Source organism: Amblyraja radiata, chromosome 40, assembly GCF_010909765.2.
Source record: "Amblyraja radiata isolate CabotCenter1 chromosome 40, sAmbRad1.1.pri, whole genome shotgun sequence".
Taxonomy (NCBI): Eukaryota; Metazoa; Chordata; class Chondrichthyes; order Rajiformes; family Rajidae; genus Amblyraja; species Amblyraja radiata.
This window is the reverse complement of record NC_045995.1, coordinates 2,346,936-2,370,151: the sequence shown is the minus strand read 5'-3', so window position 1 is coordinate 2,370,151 and position 23,216 is coordinate 2,346,936. Positions and strand designations below refer to the sequence as shown.

Below are 23,216 nucleotides of genomic sequence, written 5' to 3'. Positions count from 1 at the left end.
GGGGCTTCTCGCCTGTGTGCACTCGCCGGTGTATCTTCAGATACTGCGCCGTATTGAAGCGCTTGCCGCAGTCAGAGCATTCAAAGGGGCGTTCTCCCGTGTGCACCTGCTGGTGCACCTGCAGCACCGACAAACTGGTAAAGCTCTTGCCGCATGTGGAGCAACCATAGGGCTTCTCGCCCGAGTGCACGCGCTGGTGCACCTGCAGCCCCGACAACTGGGTAAAGCTCTTGCCGCAGGTGGAGCACCCATAGGGCTTCTCGCCCGTGTGCACTCGCTGGTGTATCTTCAATTCCTGTGCCGTCTTGAAGCTTTTGCCGCAGTTGGAGCATTCATAGGGGCGTTCTCCCGTGTGCACCCGCCGATGCACCTGCAGCGCCGACAATTGGGTAAAGGTCTTGCCGCAGTCGGAGCAGTCAAAGGGGCGTTCTCCCGTGTGCACCCGCCGGTGGATCTCTAGATGGCTCGGGCACTGCCAGGCCTTGCCACATACGTCGCATTCATAACGCTTCTCCTTGTTGTGCCCTGTCATGTGGTCCTCCATTGAAGCTCAGCCCCTCGAAGCTCAGCCCACACACGGAGCAGATGGGGGGTGGGGCTTACCGGCACCCTGGCCACCCTCAATGGCCGCTCACATCCCCGTCTCTCCGTCCACAGCAACAGCTCCAAAACCCTGCAGGAGGGGAACACAGAGGGTCAACAAGCTGGCAAACAGGACATTACTAACGCGTGACTGGTGCTTGAAGGGGGGAAAGCTGGGGATGGGGAGAGGACTGGGGGGGGGGGGGTGACTGGGGGAGATACGAGGGGGAGGAAGGAGGGGAGAGGTGGTGAGGAGGCAAGGGGGGGGGAAGTGGGGGAGAGGGATGAGGACGGTGGAAGTTAGGGGAAGGGGAGAAGGGAGAAGGGAGAGGGGTTATGAAGGGAGAGCAGGGGGGAGACGGAGTTGAGGGAGGGGGGAAGGGGAGTGGGAGTTGAGTGAGGGGGAGGGGCAGAAGGGAGGGGGCGAAGAAGCAAGTGGGAGAAGGGGGGCCTGCACGACCAGCGCACTGACGTCACTGCCAATCCGAGGGGGACTTCCTGCCACGCACCCTGCCATTGCGCAGAGTCACATGGGAGGTGGCATGCATCATGGAAAGAAGGTCACACAGTGCTAGAGTCACTTAGCGGGTCGGGTAGCTTCTGTGGAAAGAGGGAATGCGTGACGTTTCGGGTCGAGACCCTTCTTTAGTCTGATGGGAAGTACAGAGATAAGAAAGTGTAAGGAGTGAAAACAGGACAAAGAGAATGGAGTTCAAGGAAAATGTAGAATAGAACATTGTTAGTTAGGAGAAGGTAACAGGCAAAAGGTGCAGGACTAGGCCATTCAGCCCTTCGATCCAGCACCAACATTCAACATGGTCAAGTATCCCGTTCCTGCGTTTTCCCCATATCCCTTGATTCCGTTAGCTTTTGAGCTAAATCTAACTTGAAAATCTAGTCTTGTAACCATCCAGTGAATAACCATATAAACATATAACAATGACAGCACGGAAACAGGCCATATCGGCCCTTAAAGATCTCTATGAAGTCCCCCCTTAACCTTCTGCGCTCCAAAGAATAAAGACCTAACTTGTTCAACCTTTCTCTGTCACTTAGTTGCTGAAACCCAGGCAACATTCTAGTAAATCTCCTGTGTACTCTCTCTATTTTGTTGACATCCTTCCTATAATTAGGCGACCAAAATTGTGCACCATACTCCAGCATTGGCCTCACCAATGCCTTGTACAATTTTAACATTACACACCAACTTCTATACTTAATGCTCTGATTTATAAAGGCTAGCACACCAAAAGCTTTCTTTACCACCCTATCTACATGAGATTACACCTTCAGGGAACTTTACACAGTTATTCCTAGATGTAGCACCTCACATTTATCAGGATTAAACTCCATCTGCATCTTTCAGCCCACGCTTCCAAATGGCCTAAATCTCTCTATAGACTTTGAAAATCTACTTTCCACAACACCACCTATCTTAGTATCATCTGCATACTTATTAATCCAATTTACCACACCATGATCCAGATCATTGATGTACATGACAAACAACAGTAGACCCAACACAGATCCCTGAGGCACCCCACTAGTCACCGGCCTCCAACCTGACAAACAGCCATCCACCATTACTCTCTGGCATCACCCATTCAGGCACTGTTGAATCCATCATGCTACTCCACCATTAATACCCAACAATTGAACCTTCTTAACCAACCTTCCAAGAGGAACCTTGTCAAAGGCCTTACTGAAGTCCATATAGACAACATCCACTGCTTTACCCTCATCAATTTCCCTAGTAATCTCTTCAAAAAATTCAAGATTAGTCAAACATGACCTTCCAGGCGCAAACCCATGTTGACTGTTCCTAATCAGACCCTGTTTATCCAGATGCTTATATATATTATCTCTAAGTATCCTTTCCATTAATTTGCCCACCATTGATGTCAAACTAACAGGTCTATAATTGCTAGGTTTACTCTTAGAACCCTTTTTAAACAATGGAACAACATGTGCAGTACGCCAATCCTCCGGCACTATTCCCGTTTCTAATGATATTTGAAATATTTCTGTCATAGCCCCTGCTATTTCTACACTAACCTCCCTCAATGTCCGAGGGAATATCCTGTCAGGTCCTGGAGACCAATTTTCATATTTTTCAAAAGTGTTCGTACTTCCTCTTCTTTGAATCTCATAGTTTCCATAGCTACTCTCCTTGTTTCCCTTACCTCACAAAATTCTACATCCTTCGCCTTGGTGAATACCGAATAAAATAAATTGTTCAATATCTCCCCCATCTCTTTTGGCTCTGCAGATAGCTATCCACTCTGACTCTCCAACGGACCAATTTTATCCCTCGTTATCCTTTTGCTATTAATATAGCTGTAGAAAACCTTTGGATTACTTTCACCTTACTTGCCAAAGCTACCTCATATCTTCTTTTAGCTTTTCTAATTTCTTTCTTAAGATTCATTTTACATTCTTTATACTCCTCAAGCACCTCATTTACTCCATGCTGCCTATAATTATTGTAGATCTCTCTCTTTTTCCGAACCAAGTGTCCAATTTCGCTGGCTCGTTCCATGGCTTGAAAACCATGGCTCGTTCCAATTTTTACTATTTCGTTTCAACCGAACAGGGACATAAAGATTCTGTACTCTTAAAGTGTCACCTTTAAATGTCCTCCATTTCTCTTCTACATCCTTCCCATAAAACAAAACGTCCCAATTCACTCCTTTTAAATCCTTTCGCATCTCCTCAAAGTTAGCCATTCTACAATCAAAAATCTCAACTTTAGGTCCAGTTCTGACCCTCTCCATAATTACATTGAAACTATTGGTATTGTGATCACTGGACCCGAAGTGCTCCGCAACGTATACCTCTGCCACCTGACCTGTCTCATTTACTAACAGGAGGTCCAACACTGCCCCTTCTCTAGTAGGTACCTCTATGTATTGCTGCAAAAAACTATCCTGCACACATTTTACAAACTCCGAACCATCCAGCCCTTTTACAGAATGTGTTTCCCAGTCTATGTGTGGAAAATTGAAATCTCCCACAATCACTACCTTGTGCTTACTACTAATATCTGCTATCTCCTTACATATTTGCTCTTCCAATTCTCGCTCCCCATTAGGGGTCTATAATACACTGCTAAAAGCGTTGCTACACCTTTCCCATTTCTCAGTTCCACCCAAATAGCCTCCCTACATGAGCCCTCTAATCTATCCTGCCAAAGCACTGCTGTAATATCTTCCCTGACAAGCAATGCAACACCTCCACCTCTTGCCCCTCCAATTCTATCACACCAGAAGCTTCAAAATTGTGGAATATTTTGTTTCCAATCACAGCCCTCCTGCAACCATGTTTCACTGATCACCACAACATCATACTTCCAGGTGTCAATCTAGGCTCTAAGGTCATCCATCTTTCTTACAATGCTGCTAGCATTAAAATATACACATTTAAGAAACGCACCACCTCTTATTCTCTGTTTATTATATTTTTCTTCTTTCTCCCCTACATTTTGCCTTCACTGCCTCCTGCCTCACACATTGTCTACTAGCTTTCTCTATTTGAGTCCCTCCCCCGAATAAGCGAGTCCGGTATTCTGACTGCGCATGCCCAGGTCATAGGTCACTCGCTATAAACATTATCGGCGGCTGTGCCGCTGTGTGGGTGCAGGTCTGCGTTTCGTCCGTGGTTGGGCCCGGGTCTCCGGCACTGTTGAGTTGCTGCTGGACCTTCCCCGTCCCCTCCCATGTGTCCCGTCCCTGTCCGAGAGTCTCCGGAGATGTCCGGGGGGCCCCGGGCTAGCAGCCGGCGTGGGGTGTTAAAGTCACTGGCTCCAGCTCGGCTCTGCCTGTCCCACCGGGTTGGTCGACAGCCCTGGACTGGTGGGGCGCCGGCCCTGAGCGGTGGTGGCACTGGACTTGCAGCCAGCGTGGGGGGGGGGGGGGGGGTCTCGACGTGAAACGTCACCCATTCCTTTTCTCCGGGGATGCTGCCTGTCCCGCTGAGTTGCTGCAGCGTTTCGTTTCCCCCCCGTTGATGGCTGGTGCTCGGCTTTCACCGGCGCCCGGGGGAGTTGGCCGGCGGCCTCTGGGTGGGGCGGCTAGTGCGGCTGGCGGCCCCCGGCTCGTCGGGGAATGGGATCCTCGGGAGTTGGAGTGAGGTTGGGCTGGGTTTGGCGCTTCTTCTCCGCGCTGGCTGTGGGCCTGGGGCCGCTGCTGCTGCGGGTCGGTGGCCTGTCGGTCCTGTTCGCCCCGGACATCTCCGGCCGCCCCCCGGGCGTGGATGGGGCACTCGGGGGGACTGGGACGGTCCAGTGACGGTTTGGCAGCCCTTGCGGCGCCGGGGACTCGGGTTTGATCCTGGCTGCGGATGAGGTGCGGGTCTGTGTGCGCGCAGCAGCGCAGCTGCCGAGAATGTCTCTCCTCGTCACCACATCTGCGCCCTCTATCTCTCGCTGTTGCACCTCGCTCTCCCGCTAACTGGCACCCCCGCTCCTCAGATTAAATATATTTTTACACATAAATTATGAATAGGAATAGAAAATTAAGGAAGAGGCGGAGACAGTAGGTTGTGGGTGAGCTGGGAAGGGGAGGAAAAGGAGCGAGAAAGCAATGACTACCTGAAATTGGAGAATTCAATGTTCATACCGCTGGGTGTAAACTGCCCAAGCGAAATATGAGGTGCTGCTCTAATTTACAATGGGACTCATTCTGGCCATGGAGGAGGCCCAGGACAGAAAGGTCGGATTCGGAATGGGAGGGGGAGTTGAAGTGCTGGACCCCTGGGAGATCAGGTTGGTTAGTGCGAACGGATCGGAGGTGTTGAGCGAAGCGATCATCAAGCCTACGCTTGGTCTCACCGATATAGAGCAGCTGACACCTAGAATAGCGGATGCAATAGATGAGGTTGGAGGAGGTGCAGGTGAACCTCTGCCGCACCTGGAAAGATTGCTTGGGTCCTTGGATGGAGTCAAGAGGGAGGTAAAGCGACAAGTGTAGCATTTCCTGTGGTTGCAAGGGAAAGCACCAGGGGAGGGGGTGTGAAGGGACGAATTGACCAGGGAGTTACGGAAGGAGCGGTCTTCCGTAAAGGGGAGGATATGGGAAAATGTGGCCAGTGGTGTGATCCTGTTGGAGGTGGCGAAAATGTCAGAGTATTATCTGTTGTGTGTGACGGCTGGTGGGGTTGAAGGTGAGGACAAGAGGGGCTCTGCCCTTGTTACGTGCGGGGGGATGGGGATTGAGAGCAGAGCTACGGGAAATAGCGGAGACCCTGTTGAGAGCCTCGTCTATAGTCGGAAAGAGGAACCCCCTTTCCCTAAAGAATGAGGACCACTCCGATGCCCTGGGTGCAGATGCGGCAGGAATTGGGAGTAGGGGATAGAGTCCTTACAGGAAGCAGGGTGGAAAGAAGTGTATTGCAGATAGATATGGGAATCAGTGGGTTTGAATAGATGTCAGAAACCTATGTAGATGTCGGAAAGTCATGACCCCCAGATAGCCATGGGAGTCATTGATTTGTAGTAGAGAATTCTGAGGCAGAAAATTCCACCGATTTACAACTCTCTGTGTGAAAACATTTTTCTTCGTCTCAGTCCTAAATGACCTACCCCTTATTCTTATACGGTGACCACTGGTTGTGGGTTCCACCAACATCGGGGACATGTTTTCTGCATCTTCCCTTCGCAATCCTTTAATAATTTTATATGTTTCTACAAGATTCCCTTTCTTCCGTCTAAATTCCAGCAATACAAGCCCAGTCGACCCATTTTTGCATTACATGTCAGTCCAGCCACCCCGGAAATTAACCTGTTTAAAAAAGACCAGCGGATGCTGGAAAAATCAAAGGTAGACAAAAATGCTGGAGAATTTCAGCTGGTGAGGCTGCATCTATGGAGCGAAGGAATTCCTTCGTTCCATAGTTGCTGCCTCACCCGCTGAGCTTCTCCAGCATTTATGTATACCTGTGGGAATTAAGCTGGTGAACCTACGCTGCACTCACTCAATAGCAAGAATGTCCTTCCTCAAATTAGAAGACCAAAATGACACACAATACTCCAGGTGCGGCCTCACCAGGGCCGTGTACAACTGCAGTAGGACCTCCTAAACTCAAATCCTCTCACAATGAAGGCCAACATGCCATCAGCTTTCTTTACTGCCTGCTGTACCTGCACGTATACTTTCAGTGACTGATGTACTGGGACACCCAGGTCTCGTTGCACCTCCCCTTTTCCTGATATTGGCTCTTTACCGTTCCGTGTACCGAGATACGGGTGTCAATGGTTACGGGGAGAAGGCAAGAGAATGGGGTTAGGAGGGAAAGAAAGATCAGCCATGATTGAATGGCGGAGTAGACTTGATGGACCGAATGGCCTGATTCTGCTGCTATCACTTTCGACCTTATACAGGGAGAAACATTGTCTCCGCACTGGAGTCACACAAGTCTTACACTCAACGTTATTATCTTCATCCCGTATTCGTACACTGTGGACGGATCGATTGTGATCACGTGTTGTCTTTCTGCTGACTGGTTAGCAACAACAACAAAGCTTCACTGAAGGTACACAAAATGGCTGGGGAAACTCAGCGGGTGCAGCAGCATCTATGGAGCGAAGGAAATAGGCGACGTTTCGGGCCGAAACCCTTCCTCAGACTGATGGGGGGTGGGGGGGGGGGGAGAAAGAAGGAAAATGGGAGGAGGAGGAGGAGCCCGAGGGCGGGCGGATGGGAGGGTGGGAGGAGACAGCTAGAGGGTTAAGGAAGGGGAGGAGACAGCAAGGGCTAGCAGCTTCACTGAACCTCGGTACACGTGACAATAAACTAAACTTAACCCTCCCGCCGCCAGGTGGCGCTGCAGACAGAGGAACAAAGACGGTGCGTCACGGAATCCCGCCGCCAGGTGGGCGCTGCACTCGGAGGACCAGACACGCTGCACTCGGAGGACCAGAGACGCTGCACTCGGAGGACCAGAGGGCGCCCAGACCTCCTCTCCTTCCTCACTCACTCACATCCCCCCCGCTCCTCACCGCCCGCACGCCTCGGGCTCCGGCTCCTCAGGTCGCGGCCGCAGGATGGCGCTGGGGAAGGGAGGAGCGGATGGTGAAAGGACACGGGGCCGAGCGGCGGCGGCAGCGGCTGTTCCCACCTGAGCTCCCGGTGGGAACAGCCATCCACCATTACCCTCTGGCTTCTCCCATTCAGCCACTGCTGAATCCATCTTGCTATTCCTGCATTTATACCCAACAGTTTAACCTTCTTAACCAACCTTCCATGAGGAACCTTGTCAAAGGCCTTACTAAAGTCCATATAGACAACATCCACTGCTTTACCCTCGTCAATTTCCCTAGTAACCTCTTCAAAAAATTCAAGAAGATTAGTCAAACATGACCTTCCAGGCACAAATCCATGTTGACTGTTCCTAATCAGTCCCTGTTTATCCAGATGCTTATATATATTATCTCTAAGTATCTTTTCCATTAATTTGCCCACCACTGAAGTCAAACTAACAGGTCTATAGAATTACTTCTTGCTCTTCCCCCCCCCCCCCCTCTTAATTAGCTCCTATGTCCTCCTTTGTTGAGTTCTAAATTCCTCCCAGTCCTCTGGTTTGCCGCTTTTTCTGGCCAATTTATATGCCTCTTCCTTGGCTTTAACACTATCCTTGACTTCCCTCGTCAGCCACGGTTAGGCCGCCTTCCCAGTTTTATTTTTTCGCCAGCCAGGGATATCATTGACATTCCCTGCAATCAATGGGAATGAATGGGGGGAGGGAGGGAACTGAAGTCATAAGGTCACAAGTGTTAGTAGAATTAAGCCATTCGGCTCATCAAGTCCATCCTGCCATTCAATCATGGCTGATCTATCATTACCTCTTAACTCCAATCTCCTGCCTTCTCCCCATACCCCGAGACCTGTACTGGTCAAGAATCTATCGAAGGTAGACACAGCATGCTGGAGTAACTCAGCAGGTCAGGCAGCATCTCTGGAGAGAAGGAATGGGTGACGTTTCGAGTCGAGACCCTTTTTCAGAATGATGCCAGAGGAGGGACTAAGAATGTAGTTGGAGATAGTAAGACTAGTGGGAGAAATGGGAAGGGGGAGGGTATAGAAACATAGAAAATAGGTGCAGGAGTAGGCAATTTGGCCCTTCGAGCCTGCACCGCCATTCGATATGATCATGTCTGATCATCCAAGTCAGTATCCCATCCTTGCCTTCTCTCCATACCCCCTGATCCCTTTAGCCACAAGGGCCACATCTAACTTCCTCTTAAATATAGCCAATGAACTGGCCTCAACTACCTTCTGTGGCAGAGAATTCCACAGATTCACCATTCTCTGTGTAAAAAATGATTTTCTCATCTCGGTCCTAAAAGACTTCCCTCTTATCCTTAAACTGTAACCCCTAGTTCTGGACTTCCCCAACATCGGGAATAATCTTCCTGCATCTAGCCTGTCCAACCCCTTAAGAATTTTGTATGTGTCTATAAGATCCCTCCTCAATCTGCTAAATTCTAGCGAGTACAAGCCGAGTCTATCCAGTCTTTCTTCATATGAAAGTCCTGCCATCCCAGGAATCAGTCTGGTTCCTCCATCAGTATGGAGAGAGAAAGCAAGGGCTAACTGAAGAAGTCGATGTTCATACGGCTGGGGTGTAAACTACCCAAGCGAAATATGAGGTGCTGTTCCCCCAATTTGCGGTGGGCCTCACTCTGACAATGGAGGAGGCCCAGGACAGAAAGGTCAGATTGGGAATGGGAGGAGAGTTCAAGTGCTGAACCACCGGGAGATGAGGTAAGTTAAAACGGACTGAGCGGAGGTGTTCAGCAAAACTGTCGCCGAGCCTGCGCTTGGTCTCGCCGCTGTAGAGAAGTTGACACCTGGAACAGTGTAAGCAGCGGATGAGGTTGGAGGAGGTGCAAGTGAACCTCTGCCTCACATGGAAAGACTATTTGGGTCCTTGGATGGAGTTGAGGGAGGAGGTAATTGGACAGGTGTTGCATCTCCTGCGGTTGCAGGGGAAAGTACCTGGGGAGAGGGTGGTTTGGGTGGGAAAGGATGAGGTGACCAGGGAGTTTCGGAGGGAACAGTCTCTGCAGAAAGCAGAAAGGGATGGAGATGGGAAAATGTGGCCAGCAGTGTGATCCCGTTGGAGGTGGCAAAAATGTTGGAGGATTATATGCTGTATGCGACAGCTGATGGGGTGGAAGATGAGGACAAGGGGGACTCTGTCCTTGTTATGAATGGGGGGAGGGGGAGCAAGAGCGGAGCTGCGGGATATTGGGGAGACCATAGTGAGAGCCTCATCTATAATGGAAGAGCGGAGCCCCCGTGCAGATACCGCGTAAACTGAGGAATTGGGAGTCGGGGATAGTCTTTACAGTAAGCAGGGTGGGAAGAAGTGTAGTCAAGAGAGCGATGGGAGTCAGTAGATTTGTAGTAGATGCCGGTCAATAGTCTGTTTCCTGTGATGGAGACGGTGAGATCTAGAAACGGTAGGGAGATGTCGGAGATGGTCCAAGTGAATTTGAGTGCAGGATGGAAATTAATGGTGAAATTGATGAAGTCACTGGGTTCTGCATGGGTGCGGGAGGTAGCACCAATGCAGCCGTCAATGTAGCGGAGGTAGAGTTCGGGGATAGGGCCAATGTACACCTGGAACAGGGATTGTTCGACATACCCTACAAAGAGGTAGGCATAGCTGGGGCCCATGTGAATGCCCATAGCTACGCCTTGGATTTGGAAGAAGTGGGAGGAGTCGAAGGAGAAGTTGTTGAGGGTAAGAACCAACTCTGCGAGGCGGAGGAGAGTATTGGTAGACGGAAATTGGATGGTTCTGCGGTCAAGGAAGAAACGAAGGGCCTTAAAACCGTCCTGGTGGGGGGTGGAGGTGTAGAGTGACTGGACATCCACAGTAGACATGAGGGAGTGGGGGCCTGGAAAACGGAAGTCATTGCGGAGACAAAAAGCGTGTGAGGTTTCTTGGACACACTGTAGGTAGAGAGGGATTGGACCGGGGGGATACGATGGAGTCGAGGTATGTGGAAAATAATTTGGTGGGATATGAACAAGCAGAATCAATGGGTCTGCCGGGACAGGTCTTGATCCAGGTATGTGGATTTTGGGGAGAAGATAAAATCGGGCCGTGCGGGGCTGGGGAACTATAAGGTTGGAGGCTTTAGGGGGCAGAGAGCTGGAAGTGATGAAATCAGTAATGCGATTAAGGCCTGGTGCTCGGCTGTGGGGTCATGTTCCAAGGATAACTAGGAGTAGGTGTCTGAGAATTTGAGATTTGAGTATAGGAGCAGGGGGGTTCTACTGCAGTTGTACAGGATCTTGGTGAGACCGCACCTGGAGTATTGCATACAGTTTTGGTCTCCTAATCTGAGGAAAGACATTCTTGCCATAGACGGAGTACAGAAAAGGTTCATCAGACTGATTTCTGGGATGGCAGGACTTTCATATGAAGAAAGACTGGATATATTCGGCTTGTACACGCTATAATTTAGAAGATTAATAATAATAATAATACATTTTATTTTTATGGGCGCCTTTCAAGAGTCTCAAGGACACCTTACAAATATTTAGCAGGTAGAGGAAAAACATTTAAGGGGAATGAAATAAATAGTAGAGACATGACTAGTACACAAAGTAAATACAGAATTCAATACAAAACGCAGTATGAAGCAATTAATGCACAGATGAAAAGGGACGGGGACGTGGGGCTAAGGATAGGCAGAGGTGAAGAGATGGGTCTTGAGGCGGGATTGGAAGATGGTGAGGGACACGGAATTGCGGATCAGTTGGGGGAGGGAGTTCCAGAGCCTGGGAGCTGCCCTGGAGAAGGCTCTGTCCCCAAAACTGCGGAGGTTGGACTTGTGGATGGAGAGGAGACCAGCTGATGTGGATCTGCACCGATTGTTGTAGATTATTCCCAATGTTGGGGAAGTCCAGAACTAGGGAACACAGTTTAAGTATGAGGGAAGTCCTTTAGGACCGTATTGAGAAAATCATTTTTCACACAGAGAGTGGTGAATCTGGAATTCTCTGCCACGGTAGTTGAGGCCAGTTCATTGGCTATATTTAAGAGAGAGTTAGATGTGGCCCTTGTGGCCAAAGGGATCAGGGGGTATTAATTAATAGGGCAAATTAATGGAAAAGACTCATAAAAAAAACAGGGCAAATTAATGGAAAAGATACTTAAGAGATAATATATATAAGCATCTGGATAAACAGGGTCTGATTAGGAACAGTCAACATGGATTTGTGCCTGGAAGGTCATATTTGACTAATCTTCTTGAATTTTTTGAAGGGGTTACTAGGGAAATTGATGAGGGTAAAGCAGTGGATGTTGTCTATATGGACTTTAGTAAGGACTTTGACAAGGTTCCTTATGGAAGGTTGGTTAAGAAGGTTCAATTGTTGGGTATAAATGCAGGAGTAGCAAGATGGATTCAACAGTGGCTGAATGGGAGACGCCAGAGAGTAATGGTGGATGGCTGTTTGTCAGGTTGGAGGCAGGTGACTAGTGGGGTGCCTCGGGGGTCTGTGTTGGGTCCACTGTTGTTTGTAATTTATATCAATGATCTGGATGAAGGTGTGGTAAATTGGATTAGTAAGTATGCAGATGATACTAAGATAGGTGGTGTTGTGGATAATGAAGTAGATTTCCAAAGTCTACAGAGAGATTTAGGCCATTTGGAAGAATGGGCTGAAAGATGGCAGATGGAGTTTAATGTTGATAAGTGTGAGGTGCTACATCTTGGCAGGACAAATCAAAATAGGACGTACATGGTAAATGGTAGCGAATTGAGGAATGCAGTTGAACAGAGGGATCTAGGAATAACTGTGCATTGTTCCCTGAAGGTGGAATCTCATATAGATAGGGTGGTAAAGAATGCTTTTGGGATGCTGGCCTTTATAAATCAGAGCATTGAGTATAGAAGTTGGGACGTAATGTTAAAATTGTACAAGGCATTGGTGAGACCAATTCTGGAGTATGGTGTACAATTTTGGTCGCCCAGTTATAGGAAGGATGTCAACAAAATAGAGAGCACAGAGGAGATTTACTAGAATGTTGCCTGGGTTTCAGCAACTAAGTTACAGAGAAAGGTTGAACAAGTTAGGTCTTTATTCTCTGGAGCGCAGAAGGTTATGGGGGGACTTGATAGAGGTCTTTAAAATGATGAGAGGGATAGACAGAGTTGACGTGGACAAGCTTTTCCCATTGAGAGTAGGGAAGGTTCAAACAAGAGGACATGACTTCAGAATTAAGGGACAGAAGTTTAGGGGTAACATGAGGGGGAACTTCTTTACTCAGAGAGTGGTAGCTGTGTGGAAAGAGCTTCCAGTGGAAGTGGTGGAGGCAGGTTCGATTTTATCATTTAAAAATAAATTGGATAGGTATATGGATGAGAAAGGAATGGAGGATTATGGTCTGAGTGCAGGCAGCTCAAGATTTAGTGCAAGATGTATCAAGCAATATTCTACATGCTGTAGTCTAATTTGGCATTTCCAATTTAGTGTCTATGTTTCATTCATCTGCTTTCAACTGGGAAAAAAAACGTTGAAATAACTTGTTGTAAACCAGTTTATTTTACGCAATGCATGATCCCGAATCCAATGGGTGCACACATTATCATGGAAAGTTGGCATGTAGTAAAGGTGATGCTACGGTTGTTATGGGAGATTTCAACATGCAGGAAGACTGGGAAAATCAGGTTGGGACTGGACCCCAAGAAAGGGAGTTTGTAGAGTGCCTCCGTGCTGGATTCTTAGAGCAGCTTGTATTGAGCCTAAACATATAAGATTATTAAGGGGTTGGACACGCTAGAGGCAGGAAACAGGTTCCCGATGTTGGGTGAGTCCAGAACCAGGGGCCACAGTTTAAGAATAAGGAGTAAGCCATTTAGAGCGTAGACGAGGAAACACTTTTTCACACAGTTGTGAGTCTGCGGTATTCTCTGCTTCAGAGGGCAGTGGAGGCCGATTCTCTGGAGCTAGATAGGGCTCTTAAAGATAGCAGAGTCAGGGGGTAAGGGGAGAAGGCAGGAACGAGGTACTGATTGGGGATGATCAGCCATGATCACATTGAATAGCGGTGCTGGCACGAAGGGCTGAATGGCCTACTCCTGCACCTATTGTCTATAGTAGCGCAAGGTATATAAAAAAATATTCGGTATGCTGCAAACAGCTGACTTGGCGTTCCAATGGAGAATAACTAAGTTTCATTCAGCTGCCATTAACTGTTACATGCACCAAATATTATGTGATTTATGTTTCCAAATCTATTGGAAAAATGTATCTAGTTGTGAAACCTCACATGAAAGGTTAGTGCAACATTTTAGGTACAGCGCAGCATCAAAGCAAAGCAGAGCTCTTTTATAAAGGAGGTCAGAAAACTGACCAAATATATTCCCACTGCATCGATGGTGATGTTTATTCAAGAGTCAAGAGTGTTTTATTGTCACAAGTCCCGGATGGGACAATTAAATTCTTACTTGCTGCAGCACAACAGAATATGTGAATATGCAAACATAGTACATAATGGGGCAAGAGAAAAAAAAAGTTCAATAAATAACAAATATAGTGCAATAATAATATACTCTGTTGCAGTTCAGAGCTTTATTGTTGTGTTTAATAGCCTGATGGCTGCAGGGAAGAAGCTGTTCCTGAATCTGGACGTTACAGTTTTCAGGCTCCTGTAAATTCTTCCTGATGGCAATGCTGAAACGAGTGTGTGGCAAGGATGGTGTGGATCTGATGATTTTGGCTGCCTTTTTTGAGGCAGGGACTATGATAGATTCCTTTGACGGTGGAGCGGTCAAAGCCGGTGATGGACTGGGCAGTGGTCACAACTTGTTGTAGACTTTTTCGCTCCTGGACGTTCAAGTTGCCGAACCAGGCCATGATGCAACCTATCAGAATGCTCTCTACCGTGCACCTGTAGAAGTTTAGGAGAAACCTCTTCCGACACCTCCGTAATCTTCTCAGGAAGCAGTCGCTGATGTGCCTTCTTTATAATTGCACTAGTGTGCTGGGTCCAGGAAGGTTCTTCAGGAATATGCACACCTAGCAATTTGAAGTTTTTGCCCCTCTCCACCATTGATGTGAACAGGATTGTGGGTCCTCATCCTTCCCCAACCAAAGTCCACAATTAGTTCCTTGGTCTTACTGATGTTGAGAGCCAGGTTGTTGTGCTGGCACCATTTGGACAGTCGGTCAATTCATTCTGATGTTCAGATCGCCACGGTCAGCTTCGGCCTGCATCCTTGCAGCTGCTTTGCTCCATTTGAACTGAACTGATTCCCCCGGAACCTGAAGCAGAATGAGGAATAAAGGGGAAATTAACAAATTGCACAACAGGGCCAATAAAACTAGGATAGCCAAATAGACAATAGGTGCAGGAGTAGGCCATTCGGCCCTTCCAGCCAGCACCACCATTCAATGTGATCATGGCTGATCATCCCCAATCAGTACCCCGTTCCTGCCTTCTCCCCATATCCCCTGACTCCGCTATCGTTAAGAGCCCTATTTAGCTCTCTCTTGAAAAAATCCATGGAACCGGCCTACACTACCCTCTGAAGCAGAGAATTCCACAGACAATTCTACAGGTTGGGATGTCAACACAGATAAATCATCAACAAGGCCCTGGCTCCACTGTCATTTTCTTGAACATTAACATTTTCTTGAACCTTTGATAAGGTCCCGCACGGGAGTCTGGTGACTAAATTTAGAGCACATGGTATTGGGGGTAGGGTGTTGACATGGATAGAAAATTGGTTGGCAGACCGGAAGCAACGAGTAGGAGTGAACGGGTCCTTTTCAGAATGGCAGGCAGTGGCGAGTGGAGTGCCGCAAGGCTCGGTGTTGGGGCCGCAATTGTTTACCAAATATATTAATGATTTGGTAGAGGGAATTAGGAGCATCACTAGCAAGTTTGCAGATGACACAAAGCTGGGTGGCAGTGTGAACTGTGAAGAGGATGTTAGCAGGGTGACCTGGACAGGTTGAGTGAGTGGGCAAATGTGTGGCAGGTGCAGTATAATATAGATAAATGTGAGGTTATCCACTTTGGCGGCAAAAATAAGGGGGCATATTATTATCTCATTGGGGTTAGGTTAGGTAAGGGGAGATGCAGCGAGACCTGGGCGTCCTTGTACACCGGTCACTGAAAGTTGGCTTACAGGTACAGCAGGCAGTGAAGAAAGCTAATGGATTTCAGTATAGGAGTAAAGAGGTTCATCTGCAGTTGTATAGGGCTCTGGTGAGACCACATCTGGAGTATTGTGTACAGTTTTGGTCTCCTAATTTGGGGAATTTGTGATATTTTCTCCTTGTGATTGAGGCAGTGCAGCGTAGGTTCACAAGATTGATCCCTGGGATGGCGGGACTGTCATATGAGGAAAGATTGAAAAGACTAGGCTTGTATTCACTGGAGTTTAGAAGGATGAGGGGGAATTTCTTATAGAAACATATAAAATTATAAAAGGACTGGACAAGCTAGATGCAGGAAAAATGTTCCCAATGTTGGGCGAGTCCAGAACCAGTCTGAGAATAAAGGGGAGGTCATTTAAGACTGAGGTGAGAAAAAACCTTTTCACCCAGAGAGTTGTGAATTTATGGAATTCCCTGCCACAGAGGGCAATGGAGGCCAAGTCACTGGATAGATTTAAGAGAGAGTTAGATAGAGCTCTAGGGGCGAGTGGAGTCAAGGGATATGGGGAGAAGGCAGGCACGGGTTATTGATAGGGGACGATCAGCCATGATCACAATGAATGGCGGTGCTGGCTCGAAGGGCCGAATGGCCACCTCCTGCACCTATTTTCTATGTTTCTATTAAGGCAAACACTCACCCGATCCACTGCAGACTCGGGAGAGCCAGTGTGAGGCGGCAGAGAGCGGGGACAGATCGTTCCGAGAACGAGTTTGATCCCAGTTCCACGTCAGTCACTGAGCACTTTGCGCTGAGAGCGGCGACGAGATCCTCCGTGCAAGAATCTGTGAGACCATTCCCCCACAGCCTGGAAATGAGAGTGTGTTCAGGTAACAGACGGAGAGACAGGAGATGGAGCTAATCCCCAATGTTTATCTATAACACATCCCATTACTGACATACAACCTGGAACAGTGTAGCACGTTTCCCTTTTGCCACACATCTGTGTCATACATATTGCAAGTTAATGTCCTGTGACTGCACACAATCGATATAGCTGCAATCTCTTCAATCATGTGCCTCCTAAATGCCTCTTCACCGTCACTACCTATTTGATAACACCATACCCCCCCCCTGGTAGGCCCGGACCCGGTGGGCCGAAGCGCCTGTTTCCGCGCTGTATTGCAAAACTACAACTAAACTGATAACGCCCTTTCGATTTTTTGTGGGTAAGCCTGATCAGAATCCAAGCTACCAAATCACCATGGATCCCATACACCTCAATCTAAAGGATCAGTTTACCCGGCAACACGTGCCTTGCCAGACTACATCCACGGCCCGTACGTCAACAATCACCAGCATTCCTCAAAAAAGACAAGCAAGTTGGATTCGGTTGGAAAGAATGCCGAGAAGATTTACAAAAATGCTGCAAAGAATCGAGGGCCCTGAGCTATAAAGAGAGTTTTGGCAGGCTTGGATTTTATTCCTTGGAGCGCAAGAGCATGAGGGGGTGATCTCAGAGGAGATTAAAATAACGAGGAGGCATTTAATGCACAGATTCTTCTACCAAGGAAGGCGATTCTAGAACCAGAGAGCATAAGTTTGTTAAGAAGGGGAAGATTTAATCAAAATCCGACGGGCAACTTTTTTGTGCAGAGGGTGGTGGGTAAATGGAACGAGCCACAAGACAAAGTAGATGAAATGTTAACTATCCATCAGAAATGTAACCGGTCCATGAACTCCAGGGATGCTGCCTGACTGGCTGAGTTACTCCTGCACTTTGTGCCTGTTTTAAAATAATACCATTTGCAATTCATTATTTTATCTCCTAATATTGTGAAACCTGCATCAACTCTGTTCCTGTCACCTCAAAGCTACATTTCTGGAATTTGATATTTGCATCCCAGGAAAGAAAAAAAAAATCACAACTATGTTGTATAATTCTCTTTCGTCACACTGCCTTTTGTAAAGTAAACAATCTAAGATTATCCAAGCTCACCTCCTGGATAATGACCCCCAAAACCATGGATTATCCTTGGAAAAAGCCTCTGCACCATTTCCAAAGCACCCACATTCTTCCTGTTCTGGGGCAATCAGAAAAGCACCCCATACTCCAGATTCAGCCTCAACAAAGTCCTGTAACGTTGCACTATGACCTTCGGGCGCTTATACTCAGTGCCCCCAACAGTGAAGGCAAGCATTTCATTGCTTTCTTTACCACTCTATCTACTTGCGTTGCTGCTTTCAATGAGATATGGACTCTGGCCCCAAAATCGTTGTGCATCGGTGCAGTGCAGGATCTTGCCATTATATATTTACCCTCTGAATTCTAATCGGCAAATTACAACTCCTCTGAGCCCTTGCTCGGCTTTTAACTCGAATATTCCCCCCCCCCATTTCTGTAGCTGATCCATGTCCCGCAGTAAACCGTGACAGTCTTTCCATCATCAGGTCATAAGTGATAGTATGTAAGTAAGTAAGTTTATTGGCCAAGTATTCACATACAAGGAATTTGCCTTGGTGTTCCGCCCACAAATAACAACATGACATACAGTGACAGTTACGAATGACTCAGAAAACACTAAACATTAATAATAATAAAACATTAATGATATAACACCATTGATCAAGCATGTGAACCAGCAAAATACCAGATCAAAGGGAGGCTACAGATTTTTGGCTGTTGAGTAGAGCAACTACTCGTGGATAAAAACTGTATTATGTCTGGCTGTGGCAGCTTTGACAGTCCGGAGTCGTCTTCCAGAGGGAAGTGATTCAAATAGTTTGTGGCCAGGGTGAGAGGGGTCAGAGATGATCTTGCCCGCTCGCTTCCTGGCCCTTGAAGTAGAGTAGAATTTGGCCATTCAATCATGGCTGATCTATCTCTTCCTCTGAACCCCATTCTCATGCCTTCTCGCCATAACGTCTGACACCTGAACTAATCAATAATCAATAATCTATTACCTCTGCCTTAAAAATAACTGAAATAAATACCATTCATGTAAACCTCCTCTGGACCCTCCCCAGAGCCAGCACATTTTTCCTCAGATATGGTGCCCACAATTACAATATTCCAAATGCGGCATTATCAGCTCCTTATAGAGCCTCAACATTACATCCCTGTTTTTGTATACAAGATCTCTTGAAATAAATGCTAGCATTCAGTTTGCTTTCTTTACTACTGATTCGACCTGCAGATTAACCTTTTGGGAATCCTGCACCTGCACTACCAAGTCCCTTTGCAGCTCCGATTTCTGGATTCTTTCCAGTTGGAAAATAGTCCACGCCTTTATTCCTACCACTAACATGCATCACTCCACACTTTGCTGCACTATATTCCATCTGCCACTTTTCTGCCCATTCTCCCAACCTGTACAGGTCCATCTGCAGAGTCCTTGCTTTCTCTACACTATCTGCCCCTCTACCTATTTTCGTATCATCCCCAAGAACGACCACAAAGCCTTCAATCCCCTCATTCATATCAATAACATCAGACTGAGACCCCACCAGTCCTGTTGTCATCTGCAAACTTACTAACCAATCCATCTTCGTTTGCGTCCATGACATTTATCGGGCAGGTTTGCTAATGCTACACGGGTGGGTTTAAACTAGATTGGCAGGGGGGTGGGATCTGATGCAGGACAGCGGCAGGTGAGAGGTTCGAAGTTGGTATGGAGGGTTGTGACGGAAAGGTTAGTAGACAGAATAGGCAGATGAAAGGCGGAGAGCGAGGGTTGGTTTAAACTGCACGTATTTTAATGCAAGAGGCCTGACGGGCAAGGCAGATGAGCTTTGGGCATGGATAGGTATGAGTCACTGGGATGTTGCAGCCATTACAGAAACCTGGTTAAGAGAGGGGCAGGACTGAAAGCTCAATGTTCCCGGGGTACAGGAGCTTCAGGAGAGACAGGGGTGAGGGAAAAGAGGAGGGAGTTGCATTGTTGGTCAAGGAGGATGTCACGGCAGTGTTCAGAGGTGACATTACGGACGGTTCGTCCAGTGAGGCTATATGGGTGGAGCTGAGGAACAAGAAAGGGATGATCACCTTGTTGGGGGTGTACTACAGACCCCCGAATAGTCAACGGGAATTAGAAGAACAAATGTGCCAGGAGATTGCAGACAGCTGCAGGTCAAATAAGATTGTTGTAGTAGGGGATTTTAACTTTCTCAATGTAGACTGGGGAAATCATAGTGTGGGGGATTTAAATGGGGTCCTCAAAAGTGCTCCGGAGAATTTTCTTAAGAAGTATGTAGAGGCCTCCACACGCGAGAGGTCAACACTGGATCGAGCATTAGGAAATTGGGAAGGGCAAGTTAATGAAGTGTTTGTGGAGGAGTCTTTTGGTGCCAGTTCGATTAGGTTTTAAGATATTTATGGATAGGGACAGAAGGATGTGCGAAAATGCTCAACTGGGGAAAGGCCAACTTTGAGGGTATGAGAGAAGGTCTCGATCAAGTTGACTGGAGGTTTTTTGAGGGAAAAGGAACATCAGCCAAGTGGGATGTTTTTAAAAGTGTGCTGACAAAAGCTCAGGATATGTACATCCCTGTTAGAGTGAAGGGCAAAGCAGGCAAATGAAAGGAAGCTTGGCTGACGAGGGGAATTAAGGCATTGGTCATAAACAAGAAGGATGTATGGGACAGTGTATCACTGGAGGAGTTTCAGGAACTAAGGAGTAAAGCGTTAAAGGAAATCACAAGGGCAAAAAAAGGGGTAGGAGATAGCTCTAAGTAGCATTAAGGCCAATCCCAAAAGATTTCATTAATACATAAGGGGAAAAAAGGGTAACTAGAGAGAGAATGGGACCTATCAGGAAACAAAGCGGTCATCACTTTGTGGACCACAGGAGATGGGCAAGGTCCTCAGTGAGTATTTGTCCTCTGTATTTACCGAGGAGAAAGACAGTAGGACGGAGGAACTTGGGGCAGTCAATGGAAGTGTCTTAAGAGCAGTCAGTGTTACCATCGAAGGTATCATTGTGTATGAAGTTAGACAAATATCTCCAGGGCCTCATCATATATATCCGAGGATGTGTGGGAAACTAGAGAGGAAATTGCAGGAGCCCTGGTTGAAATTTACCAGTCGTCCTTAATTACAGGGGAGGAGCAGGAAGACTGCAGGGTGGCAAATATTGTGCCTCTATTCAAGAAGGGCTGCAGGGAAAATGCTGGGAACTATAGGCCGGTGGGCTTAACATCTGTGCTTGGAAAGTTACCAGAGAGTATTCTGAGGGATAGGTTATATAGGCATTTGGATGGGCAAGGGCTGAATAGGAATACTCAGCATGGTTTGTAAGTGGGAGGTCGTGTCTCACAAATCTGATTGTTTTTTTGAAGACGTGACCAAAAAGGTCGATGAGAGCAGAGCTGTAGATTTTATTAAGGCATTCGACAAGGTTCCGCATGGTAGGCTGCTGTGAAAGGTTAGATCGCATGGGATCCAAGGAGAGATAGGTGAATGGAACGAAGCAGAGAGTGATGATGGAAGGTTGCTTCTTGGACTGGAAGCCTGTGACTAGTGGTGTGCCTCAGGGTTCGTGGCTGGGCCCATTATAGTTTGTCATCGACATCAATGATTTGGATGAGAACATACAGAGCAAGATTAGTAAGTTTACTGATGATAGAAAAGTGGGTGATTTTTAAGATAGTGAAGATAGTTATGAAAGATTGCAGCAGGATATTGATCGATTGGTCAGGTGGGCTGAGGAATGGTTGATGGAATTGAATCCAGAGAAATGTGAGATGTTGCATTTTGGGACGTCTAACAAAGGCAGGACCTACACAGTAAATGGTAGGTTTCTGGGGAGTGTTGAGGAGGAGAGGCCTGGTGCATGGTTCCTTGACGGTCGAGTCACAGGTAGATAAGGTGGTCAAAAAATCTTTTGGTACATTGGCCTTCATCAGCCAGAGTATTGAGTATAGAAGTTGGGAGGTCATATTGCAGTTGTAAGGGCCTGTCCCACTTGGGCGCCATTTGTGTGTCACACTGGTGGCGCGAGAGGATTTTGAGAATCCCAAAATCGTGCGTCATGACGCGTAAATGATGTTGCGTAAATGACGCGCAAATAACGCCAAAGTGGGACAGGCCCTGTACAAGACGTTGGTGAGACTACAGATTATCATGTTCAGTTCTGGGCACCATGTTATAGATACGTTTTTGTCAAGCTTGAAAGGGTTCAGAGAAGATTTACGAGGATGGTGCCAGGACTAGACAGTATGAGCTATAGGGAGAGTTTGAGTAGGTTGGGTCTCTATTCCGTGGAGCTCAAGGTGATCTTATAGAGGAGTATAAAATCATGAGGAATAAATTGGGTAGATGCACAGAATCTCTTGCCCAGAGTAGGGGTGTCGAGGACCAGAGGACATACGTTCAAGGTGAAGGGGAAAAGATTTAATAGGAATCTGAGGGGTAACTTTTTCACTCAAAGGGTGGTGAGTGTATGAAACAAGCTGCCAGGGGAGGTAGTTGAGGCTGATACTCTCCCAATGTTTAAGAAACTGTTAGACAGGTACATGGATGGGACAGGTTTGGAAGGATATGGACATGTTGGCCAGTGTGAGGAAGTTGGGCTGAAGGGCCTGTTTCCACACTGTTTCACTCTATGACTCTCTATCTGTCTCTTGAGCAACAGAGGTTCCAACAGAGATCCCAGCGAAATTCCACTGGGCATTGGCCTGCATCCAGAATTATGTCCTTCCAACATAATCCACTGTGATCCATTTGGGAATCCATACAACCAAGTCACTGTCATTCCCATGCATCTTATTCTTCTGAATCGGGCTACCAGAGTAACTATCAAACGCCTTCCTAAAATCCACGTAGAATAACAACCACCACCGATCATCGTCATCTCCTCAAAAAACCCGATCACATAAGTAGGATGCCATCTGCCACGTATAAAGCCATGTCCCCAATAAAGAGACTCTTTTCCAAAATGGGAATCAATCCTTTCCCGAAGAATTATCTTAAATAGCTTTCCTACCACTGAAGTATGGCTAACCGCCCTATAATTGCCTGAATTTTCTCTACTTGCATCTTAAACTAATGAACATTAGATACTGTGTTCAAAAGGGAACTGCAGATGCTGGAATATCGAAGGTACACAAAATTGCTGGGGAAACTCAGCGGGTGCAGCAGCATCTATGGAGCGAAGGAAATAGGCGACGTTTCGGGCCGAAACCCTTCTTCAGACCCATCTTCTTCAAACATTAGATACTCTCCGGTTCTCCAACAGTTTGCTCACTGCTCACATTTGCAATGTCCACAGTTTATTGAGTCACCTGGCTCGGCTCGTTTTCCAACACAGGTATGGAATTCGACTATCCGCATACTAGACTGTTGAACTATTCTAGTCCACTCGAATTAGACTATTCACATACTGTTTTGTGAATGTTCTTGGATACACATAATAATTTATGATCCACCTAAGTATTTTGCACTGAATACCATACAGCAGGAAGTTAAAGTCACACACTAAAAGGCAATGCTGCTTCTTTGTCATCATTCAGTAATC

At 47.2% G+C, this 23,216-nt stretch overlaps 1 protein-coding gene and 1 long non-coding RNA gene across 2 annotated transcripts in view; one reads left to right on the top strand and one right to left on the bottom strand.

Moving 5' to 3' along the window:
- LOC116967622 (alpha-2-macroglobulin-like) overlaps positions 1–23,216 on the bottom strand; it is a 645,420-nt gene that overhangs the window by 93,510 nt on the left and 528,694 nt on the right. The window lies entirely within an intron of this gene.
- On the top strand, positions 1,145–21,438 carry LOC116967627. Its single transcript, XR_004410281.1, has 3 exons — positions 1,145–1,158; positions 5,586–5,588; positions 21,300–21,438. It is a non-coding gene; the product is annotated as an uncharacterized LOC116967627 (long non-coding RNA).